The sequence below is a fragment of the Kogia breviceps genome, chromosome 4, assembly GCF_026419965.1.
Source record: "Kogia breviceps isolate mKogBre1 chromosome 4, mKogBre1 haplotype 1, whole genome shotgun sequence".
In the NCBI taxonomy this organism is placed as follows: Eukaryota; Metazoa; Chordata; class Mammalia; order Artiodactyla; family Physeteridae; genus Kogia; species Kogia breviceps.
Window position 1 is genome coordinate 48,157,510 of NC_081313.1, and position 11,136 is coordinate 48,168,645.

Sequence of the window (11,136 nt, forward strand, 5' to 3'; positions counted from 1 at the left end):
TTTTAACAAGCAATCCTTTAGGGACCCTCATGCACTATTGGTGGGAATGTAAATTGATACAACCACTATGGAAAACAGTATGGAGATTCCTTAAAAAACTAAAAATAGAACTACCATATGACCCAGCAATCCCACTACTGGGCATACACCCTGAGAAAACCATAATTCAAAAAGAGTCGTGTACCAAAATGTTCATTGCAGCTCTATTTACAATAGCCAGGACATGGAAGCAACCCAAGTGTCCATCAGCAGATGAATGGTTAAAGAAGATGTGGCACATATATACAATGGAATATTATTCAGCCATAAAAAGAAACGAAATTGAGTAATTTGTAGTGAGGTGGATGGACCTAGAGTCTGTCATACAGAGTGAATTAAGTCAGAAAGAGAAAAACAAATACTGTATGCTAACACATATATATGGAATCTAAAAAAAAAAAAAAAAAGGTCATGAAGAACCTAGGGGTAAGATGGGAATAAAGACATAGACCTGCCTGCTAGAGAATGGACTTGAGGACACGGGGAGGGGGAAGGGTAAGCTGGGATGAAGTGAGAGAGTGGGATGGACATATATACACTACCAAATGTAAAATAGATAGCTAGTGGGAAGCTGCTGCATAGCACAGGGAGATCAGCTTGGTGCTTTGCGACAACCTAGGGGGGTTGGATAAGGAAAGTGGAAGGGGCTCAAGAGGGAAGTGATATGGGGATGTATGTATGCGTATGGCTGATTTACTTTGTTGTACAACAGAAATTAACACAGTATTGTGAAGCAATTATACTCCAATAAAAATCTATTAAAAAAACAGGCTATCATTTCTTCTACAAATACTTCTATATGTATTTCTAATGGTTATGAAATACCATTATCATGCTTAATAAAATTAATACTTATTTATTACTGTTACCCAATACTAATTCTATATTGAATTTTTCTCAATTTTCTTAAAAAAGTTATTTTTAAAAAATTTTATTTTTTTGTTGAAGTATAGTTGATTTACAGTGTTGTGTTAGTTTCTGCTGTGAAAAGGTTACTTTTAAACAGTTGTTTTCTTTTCCAAATTAGAATCAAAATAAGGAACCTCTATTTCATTTGGTGGACTATGTCTTGTAAAATTTTTAAAAAATATTTAACAGTTATCCATCTTATTTTTTACCTGCTATTTATGGGCTAAAGAAATAAAGTAATTTTTCTATAAAATGTTTTATATTATGGACCCAGCCAATTGCACCCTTGGGGTGTTGTTTAACATATTTCTTTATTCCATATATTTCCTGTAAATTGGCAGATGTATCTAGAGGTTCTATTAGATGCAAGTTTATTTGGGGACAAGAATGTCATAGATGGTGTTGTGTACTTCCAAATTGTATCACATCAGGTACACTAACATCTGGTTTTTCTACTTCTAGTGATGTTGAAATTGACAGGTGAGTTTAGGTATTATAAGTCTGATCCATTAGTTGTAAAATTCCCTGTCAGCTTCTCATCTAAGTGTTTTAACTACCATTGCCCAAACAAATTATTTCATCATTAAAGATTGTAAAACAAAAAATCCTTTAAAAATGTAAAAACATGTGGATCATACAAAAACAGACTGTAGGCCAGTTTTGGCCTGTGTGTTACAGTTTGCCAACCCCTGATCTAGACAATCAACATAGTAAATCAAGTCCTGATTTGGAGTGTTTGCTAATTTCTGTGGTGTAAATACTCCATAAGGCATCACGGAGTTGGGAAGAGTTGCAAAACGGTACATCATTATGTAGTGTTTCCACCATTCAGATGCGATAGACAACTTCAAGAGCATAGATAGTAGTAAAATAATGAGAAAGCAACACACTTTGAGTATTTAATTTTATTACCTTTACTTTTAATAAAGACATTTAATTGTAAGTGTATGTAATCTAATTTTGAATAATGCTGTGTTTAACAACTGGCTTTGAAAATATAACCGTCTCTGTCTCTTGTGAGCTGGTAAGAAATGGCTCAAGCACACTACTAGCTTGTCAGCTTGAGCCTGAAACGCTTTGCTGAGGATTCTGGGCTTCATGCTTTATGGTGGTTAGTAGGATACCACTAGAGGTTTTTGAGGAGAACATGAATATGATCAAATGGAAGAAATGGGTGTTTTAGGAAGGTTCACTTATCAGAGGTGGAGGGAATGGATTGGAGTTTCTATGGACTGCCTAGAAGGTTTGTAGATAGCCTTTAAGGAGTCTGGGAATACTTTACAACTGCACACAAAATTTTGAGCATATGTGTGTAAGTGAATTTTTTCTGGGGAGAGCACTCTTATCTTTCATTAGATTCTCTATGAGATTACAAAATATGTTAAGAACTACTGGACTAGAGGTAGGAAGACCGGGTGGAAGCTAAGGAATTCAACCTATCAGTCAGGGTCCCAGCAGAAAACAGAATTCGCCTGAGCTGGTTCCAATGGTGACTTTAAAGGGCTGTGTTCAGAAGTATGGGCAGCGTTAGGTGAACAAACAGGAGACGTGGAGATGCCAAGAGATTAGCCACAGTGGCAAACTAAAGGGCAAAGAGAAGAAAACCAACAGGTCTGGACCCTTGGCAGCTGGAGCCCTGGAGGAGGGGCTTGGTGGAAGCAGGGGTGCTGGAGGGGTCAGTTTCTTCAGAGATGGGGAATCAAGCAGGGAGTGAGGATGGAAGGCGCACTCTGGCCTCTCTCCTCCCACCCTTTGATTGTTGTCAGCGCCTCCCCCTGGTCTCTAGCCACCAAGAGAGCCTAGGTGATGTGGTCTGCAGGGCAGCAAATGTGGCTACATGGATGGACTGGGACGGGACAGTGTAAATGGAGAATAACAAGCACACAAAGAATATATTACTTAGAACTAACAGAACTGTCCAAGAAAAGGGAATCGATATGAGGTCTTGTTTGGTAGCCCCAGGCACCATTACTCCCTCTCTGATTTTGGAATTCTGCTTTTCAGCAGACCCTCCTGCACTAACTTGTGTCTGCCCAGTAATGACAGATAAAGAGAAGCAAAGTGCAGAGTATTCTGTTAGTGTTGTTAATTCTTCCCTTCCACTGCCGTTTGCGAGCTCCTTGGCCCTGGCAGTCACAAATGTCTCTGAGCCTCCCTCATCCATAAAGCCTGGAGGTTGCATTTAATGTTCTCTGTGGTACCTTCGGGGATCAAAGTTTCATGAAGCTTTCAGAGGGTCTTTGGCTTCCTCCTTATGAAAGGCACCTATCAAATAGGTGAGCAGTACTTCCATGCCTGCCATCATCGGCGGTGGTTTGAAGTCTGAAGAAGAGCAAAGGTAACAGTCTCCTGGTCCCTCCAGGGAGCCCACTGCAGACTATTAGCATTTGATCAACTTTGGTTCTGCGCTGTTGGTTGGTAGGATTTGCAGTGAAATGCTTTCATACATGTTTGAGTTGAAGTGTTGCCCAAGCTGAGGGAGCACTCATTTTGAAGATGTTTGCATTCTAGTCTGTACTCTAGAGAGACCTAATATCAAGAGACACCGAGAAACCCTGCTTCCTTCCAAGAAACTCTGGTGGAGTGTTGCTGAAGGGAGCTCACTTTTGTATGCATTTCGGAGATTTAATTTTATCAGCCAATGCAAATGTAAAACAAAAGGACAAGAAAATGATCCCTTTGTCAACATCAGGATGTCTGACTTAAAATCCCATTCAAATAACTCCCTAAAAATGATCAGACACTGAATACATTATTTTTCTGACTTTGACAAAACCAGTCTGCACAAAGCAGCAGCCCCATGAGGTTATGGATAAACCAACCATGTTAAAACTTCAGCATTTTCATGTCAGTCACAGATTTTCTTAAGGGCCAAGTCACTGTTTAAGGACTAATGTGTTTGGAGAGGGGAAAAAAAATCGCACTGTGTTATTAGGCAGAATCCCCTTTATATACAGGGATTGGATCAGTTTGACCCTGATTGTGTTGCCTGCTTTATTGTCCTACTTCAAACACAGGGCCCTGGGCCATCATCTTAAGGAAGGGCTGATTGAACTGTCGGCCTGACACTTGTCAGCTGTGGATAATACGGGTTTCAGTCTGTCATGCTCACACATAAATGAACCATGACAGAAATAGACTGTTGAATAGAAAAAGCATTTTTACTGCGGATAACCTTTCTTGAATAAATGCAACAAATAATAAAGTCTGAAAAAGAGGATGTGTACCTTAGGAAATCAGTGACGTTCAGAGCCAAATGGTTATTATCTTTTGGTACCATCAAAAATTGCCCACTATCAAAGCATGTGATTGAGAGAAAAGGGAGAAGTGCCATGATTATAATAAAAATGATGGCAGTTGAGTCCATGCAGTCTCCAATATAATATCACATAACAAAACCCAGTTACAGCTCACCAGGATTAAAAAGGAGGCATTGTTTGTGTATCAAATGGAATCCACAATTGTTCTTAGAAAATAGTGGCACACATCTTAATTAAAACAGCAGAAAAAAAAATCTGAAACTCCTTATTTCTCTAAAACATTTCTCTCTTTTTATTAAAAAAAAAAGAACTCCCAGTAGAAATTGTGGAAACTCTACATTTCAATCAACACAGTCAGAAGAATGATTTGAATTTACAGGCCTGTAATTGGAACAAATTGGAAACAAAAGAAGAGCTGGTTTAAGCCATGTGATGTGGCCACAGTGCTGCTGTGTACAGCATGCTAGGAAAAAAAAATCATGTTTCTTTAAAGCAAAGCTAACTCCACTGCAAGCTCCAAGCAATTTGCATAAATGTCTCTACCATGATTTTTTTTTTTTATTTATGGGCCCTAAGTTTCTAATTAAATACTAATTAATACTATCACCAGAATTGTCTCCCATCCCCAGCTCCTCATAGCTTTGTCACTTTGATTAATGCACAGTCATTTATTAACTTATTTAACAAGCTGGGGTGCCTCATGACAAACTAGATTAAATTATCCTCATAACAGTCTCATTACTGAAAAAAAAAAGGGAGTTCTAAACTTAATAAAAATTACCCTCAATAATGTTAAAGCTTTCTCACCGTACCCTTAAAAGATAGAAATCGGTTTCTTGTTTGATTTATAATATATGGAGTTGTATAAAGCATCCATTAATAAAATTTATAAGTTCATTTAAGCTTGCACATTACAGTAGTGCCGTAGCCTTGGGTGCTTGTTATTTAACTTTTGCTGTAGTTATGAAGATAATTAATGTCCTGACCAGACAGGGACTGAAATACCCGCTAGAATGAGATAATTAGAGACATAAATAATGTTTAGGTTCTCATGTGCTGCTTTTAAAATTAATTGTTTTGTTTTCCACCCAAACTTGAGAAAGAGGAAAATAAGAGTTTACCAAGGAAGTGTACAATAAAGGTGACATGTTTGTTTCAGTGGATCCACAGATGCTATGAAGCCTGGCAGTTTCTGGGCTGGAGGAGGGAGTAGGTGTGCCGGGGATTTGGCTCTTTCCGGGGAAGTGTTGGGCCCTTGTTGCTCTCTGGCTCCCTCTAGTGGTCAGGTCTTGGTGGCAAGCACACCACACGGCAAAGCTAGCTGCCTCATTAGCAGACTCAGGAAGCCCAAGGGGTGAGTCAGAACTGAAAACTGTCTTTTCATTACCTTGTGGGGTAAGCTTCTCATCTTAGTCAGCCTCCGAGGAGAAGGAGAACCCCGGAGGGAGCTGAAGGGGCCTACGGAAGCAAATCTTTTCATGCTGACGAGGCAGAATGCAGGAAGCTGTGGCTCAAGCCCTGCTGGTCTCAAAAGAAATAAATACATTAAAACATAGGTAGAACGTGGACTCTTGGTGGGGTGGCGTGTTACAATAGGTATTCAGCGTGTTCTGAGGGCGTATTTTCTTCTCATTTTTCAGTTTCTTGCTAAAATAGCACCCTCATTACCGTCCCTAGGTAATCTGGTGCCAGAATATTAAGACCAGCATCTACTAATGGAAGAATGTTAGCTGGTTAAGCTTCCTTTTGGTCTGTGGTGTCCTAAGTCTTTGGGCAGGGCTGTTGGAAAGGGGCAGTAGCTCCTTGGTCACACAAAGGGAGCTAGCACCCTGAATGGGTAGCTCTTCACCATTTACAAAGCCCTTTGCATATATCATCCTCGGCTGCTCCAGAATCCTGTGAGCCCAGAAGGAGAGACTGTTCCTGTGGTTGCTGAGGAGTCACCTGATGCTTTGGAGTCTCAGACTGCCTAGTTGGCTCCTTCCTCTCCGCGAAGAACACCCAGCTCCTTTTCTTTTGGTTTCTGACATCCTTCCTGCGTTTCTGTATTTCTGCGTCTCACCTCCATGTCTTCTCTCTCACACCCTCTCTCTCCCTCTCACCTTTCCTTTTTATCCTTGATTCAGAGCACAGATAACAATAACTCCACTTGTTCACATACGAAAATAGCTCACTTGTCAGAGCTGCATGGGGACTGGTGCCACGGAAATTCTGTGAGCGAAAGAATGGTTCAGAGAATTTTCTCTGGGTTTCAAGTGCTTCGTGGTCATAGTCATCTCAAGTTCACACCCCATCCCCTGGAGGTGAGTAGATGGCACATGTCTTTATTATTTGTAACACTTGTTTAGCATTGATTAACATTTCCATCTTTGCAAGCCCATTACCAGAGACCTATTAGTAGATGGTGGTTTGGGCCAAAAATTGATCAACATTAGGCCAAATTTCAGCTCCCTGATTTCCTTGGTTTCCTCCTGGTGACTTTATTTTAGTTCAGTGTATGAAATCCCCAGCTCGCCCAGTATTCATTTGGGACAGGTAGGCCAGGTTAATTTAAGTGAGGCCCCTAGGAACCATGTGAGGAGATGTCATAGATGAAAATAAAGCACAGTAAGGGAGGCGCTCATGGTCAGCACAGGAAGGTGAGAGCACAGGGGGTCTCATTCCTGCCCAGGTCCTTCCATCTGAGTCCCAGCTGGCTTCACTGTGAATGCCTCAGCAGTGGAGGGGAAGAAGGGAATGGTGGTGAGGTGGAGAGTGGCTGTGGATCAACAAGGTGTAGCTGGGAAGAACAGAGGAGAAGTGAACTGTTTTTCAGCAGTTCCCGAACTTTAACAGGCAAAATGATGTTTAAATGCAGATTTCCTGACTCCAGTTTCAAAGTTTCTGATTGACTGTGTCTGAGGCCCAGGAATCTGCATTTTAAATAGGCCTATAATGACTCTGATGCAGGGGTCACGTCCATGGACCCCTGGTTATGAAACGCTGGACTGGGAAGGGGAGAAAGAGAAGATAAAAGAACTGACAGGAGGTGAGGGAATTTTTTCTGCGTCCCCTTTACCTTCCTGAGAAAGTGCTGTAGCTGTCATGTGTCCTTCTGCAGACACTGCTTATTACCTGGGGATGCATCGCCAGGTGGTGAGCAGGGGATGGGCGAGGGGAAGAGAGTGCAAAAGATTCCTTCCTGGCCAAAGAGGAAAGTTTGCCCACCAGAGAACATCTCCTTGGCTCTCAACATCGCCTCTCCTAAGTGCTTATTCTCACAGCAGTGCTTCAGTCCGCATTGGTATTGCTCCTTTAAGATTTGTCCCTTTCTTGCCCACATCTTCCGTGTGATAGCCTAGGAATTCTTCTGTGAAGGTTCGTCTGAAGGAGGTGGAGGTGCCCTGAGCCCAGGCTGCTCCAAGCATGTGGGTAAAGAGACTGTCTGGAGGGGCCCTATTTCCTGCCTCCATAGCAACCCCCTGGAACAGTCAAGGTGTGAGACAGGCTTTAGTCAAACTGCTTCGGTCACACGTGGCCGAATTAGAGCTCGCTCAGCTGTGGTGTGTCTGGCTTCTGAAGGCCTGGTCCATCGTTGGGCCATGGTGGGCGGACCGGTGCTCTGGGGGCAAGTGACCCTCATACAGCTTCAGAACCAAGCCCGTGCCCAGCTGGAACCCATGACCTGTTGGGCTTTTCTCTGTGTGCCCTTCATGCCTTTACAACCATGTTGCCAGAGTGATGGAAATGCCACCTGTGTGCACAGTGCAGTGCGGCAAACAGTGGGGAGCGCGGGCAGATGCCAGGCACTGTCCTCGGTGCTGGTGGTACCGAGAGAAAGGAAGTTCTCTTGCCAGTACGCTTGACTTTTCCTCTTGAGGCTTTCGGTGGCATTGCCCTGAGCAGAAGGGTTAAGTCCACAGAGGCTCCCTGGGACCCAGCCGGTGCCCCAGCGTCACGCAGCCACCTGGCAGAGAAAGGGACGCCCGTGGCTAGGTGGGTTCAGGGCTGGTTTCTCAGGGTGGCTGCGACAGAGGGAAGAGAGGGCGGAGGGCATGGGGTTAGGGCTGTGGTTCTCAGACTGGGGTGTGCTTTCCTCCAGGGGTTGTGTGAGCTGATCCACTAGGAATGGGCACAGAATACTGAAGTTCTTACGATATTGGCTGTTTATGCCCTTATATTTTTGTGGTATGTTTTAAAATTGAAGAAAATGTTGATTTTATAGTAAAATGTATGTAATTTATGAATGAGTGAATGAGTGAATGTCAGAGATATGAGCCTGATTATTTTCCTTGTTTCACTGTTGGTTGTGCATTATGAAATAAATTTGTGACCACTGGTTTAGAGTATTGTCAAAAGAGTGGTTGAAGCAGTGGACCCTAGAGTCTAGGCTGGAAGGGGAAGGAAGCCAAACCACAAGGGAGCTGAGAGAACGGGGAAAAATGGACAGAATGGGGGATGGAAGATGGAGGATCCCTGAGGTGGGACAATGCTAGGTGACTCCAGAGTCAAATTGGTAACCAGGGGAGGGAGGGAATGAAGGGGGGGGCAGCACACTGGATGTGTTGTCCACATGGATTTTAAAGTGCCCGAGTTGATGGTAAGCTCTAGGATAGAAAGGAAGGTGGTGAGCCACCAAGATGCCAGTGGGAGGTTTGGGGATAGTAGTGGGTAAACAGGTGACGTGAGGAGAGAAGGAGGGGTTTACATGAAGGCAGAAGAGTAATGGTGTCTCTGAGGGGTAAGGAGGGCACAGATCCTCTGTCTCCAGTCCCTGGGAGTCTGGGAGGAGTGGAGTTGGGATGGCAGTGCATGGGCGCGAGAGCCAGGCTCCAAAGACAGCAGAAAGGGAAGGGAATGCTCCTCACCCCCAGGCTAAAGTCAGGGGGGAGTTTCTCACCGAGGAGCAAGGGTTCCAGAGGGCACTGGAAACACCCTGGAATGAGGGGTGCAATCGGAGTAGGTGTTGGAGGAGAAGATGAGACAAGGCTGGAGGTGAGCCTGTGGGGAAAGACAGAGCACCGCCCGCGCTCAAGGCCCGCCCTTCCCCACCGCGGGTGTGCTGAGTTCAAATGCTGTGTTTGGTGGGTTGTGGAATAAATTTTGTAAGCATAGCTGGCATTTTTTTCTTTTTTTTAAAAAGAACATACAAATGTCTTTTTATTCAAAAACACAAAACATGTTATCTGTGGGCGTGCACAGTGACAGCCGTAAACCATCATGCACTTCGTCAACTGAAACCCCTAACTGAAACCCATAACCTTTTCTTTGGTCTTTTTTTTCAAGTGATTTCTCTGAGGTTATTGGTGAGAAGCACCGCTCTGAGCTTCCTGTCACAGTTCACTAAGAGTGATAATGCACTATTTCAGGAATGAGAACATGCCGCCTCCACATCACCTCCACCCACTCTGCCCACGCCAGGGTCCTCCTCCTCTTCAGGATCTCTGTTACAGCTTCTGCTCTGTTTCACACAGCAGTAGCAGCCAGGAAGCAGCCCTTAGTACCCTGGTAGTGCCGGTGATGCCCTTTTCTACCCTAGCCATATCTCCAAGCAGAGCATCACAACCAGCTTCTGGACGGCTTGGTCTGATGTTCTCAGCAGTCAAGGATCCTTCTAACTGTCACGCTTGGCAAGGTCATTGCAGCCATTTTGAATATTTTCAAAAATAATTTGTATATTGGTTCTTAAAATTTTTATTGGATTTGGTGAGTCCAAAGCTGGAATGCACTGAACCCAAGCCTAACCACCTCCTAGAAAGATGCCTTCTTCAAAAGCAATTGAGGCAGCATTGAGTACTCGTAGAACTCTTTCTTTTCACTTGTCCCACCAGCCTTCAGCTTGGCTATTGCATCTGAACGTTTTACAACACGTCATTCAATTCTTCCTCTTCATACTCATTGATAGTAGCCTCTCTTGATTGTGTTTCTCAATTTGCGACTGATCACCTTTTCCTTTCAAGAGCACAGAGTCATCTTTGACCTCAATGACTTCTGCTTTTCTGAGGCCGAACACCTTCAAGATTTAGGGTCAACCCCTCCTCTCTAACACCTGCAAAGGCATTTGAAAAAATGAGTCAGTTCCAGGGTTTAGTTTGTCTTTATTACACCAGATTTATTCACGATACATTATGCAGGTGTTTTGATGAGAATCCAGAAATATTTTGAGACACCGTATTTCTCTGAAATGTGAGAATTTAAGACCACTGTTGTTCCAGGACAAGTCTTGTGAAGAAAACTTTTATTGCATTCATTTGCATTATTTTGTTCACTTCTCAGAACTCTGTCAATTAACAACAGCTTGCTCTTGCAGTCGAGATAGCAGAATCCAGAGAAAATTCACCCCACATCACACACTTGGAAGATAATGGAGCCAGGACTAGACCCAGTGTTCTCTCTGCTAGATCATTCTCCCTTTCAGAATTAATTCAGGACAGATCAGGCAATATGCTTGCTCCTAATCAGGCACGTGACAGGTTCAAGCTGGAAGGGACCACTCTCTGTATCTAATTCAACCCCACCTTCCTAGACATTCAGTAGATGTATCTAATTAGGAAAAAATGCAAATTATTTTGACTGTGTACCTATAAATGTTATCCCTGGAAAGAAAAGGAACATTTGGTAAATGTGAAAAAAATATGGGGAAAATTTGCATGTTATCCTTGTGTAGGGGCCATGTTAATCTTCCCTGTATTGTTCCAATTTTAGTATACATGCTGCCAGGCAATCTCCAGACTCTTTTAAAATGAATATATGATAGAAAATACCAAAGTATATCTCGTATAGTAAAGATAGGTATTGTTTTCTGAGACTTTTGTGTTAGTTGTATGTGCGTGTAGATATTGTGGGTCGTGATATAAAATTTATTCCATACTGTGGATTGTGCTAACAAATGTTGAAAAGCCATGGGTATGGTGGAAAGACCATGAGAAAGTGGATTCAGTTACTCGAT

General features: G+C 43.0%; 1 pseudogene; it reads right to left on the minus strand.

Annotated features, from left to right (window-relative positions):
- Window positions 1–10,816: 10,816 nt before the first annotated feature.
- On the minus strand, window positions 10,817–10,911 carry LOC131756471 (U6 spliceosomal RNA; annotated as a pseudogene).
- Between the last annotated feature and the right edge of the window lie 225 nt (window positions 10,912–11,136).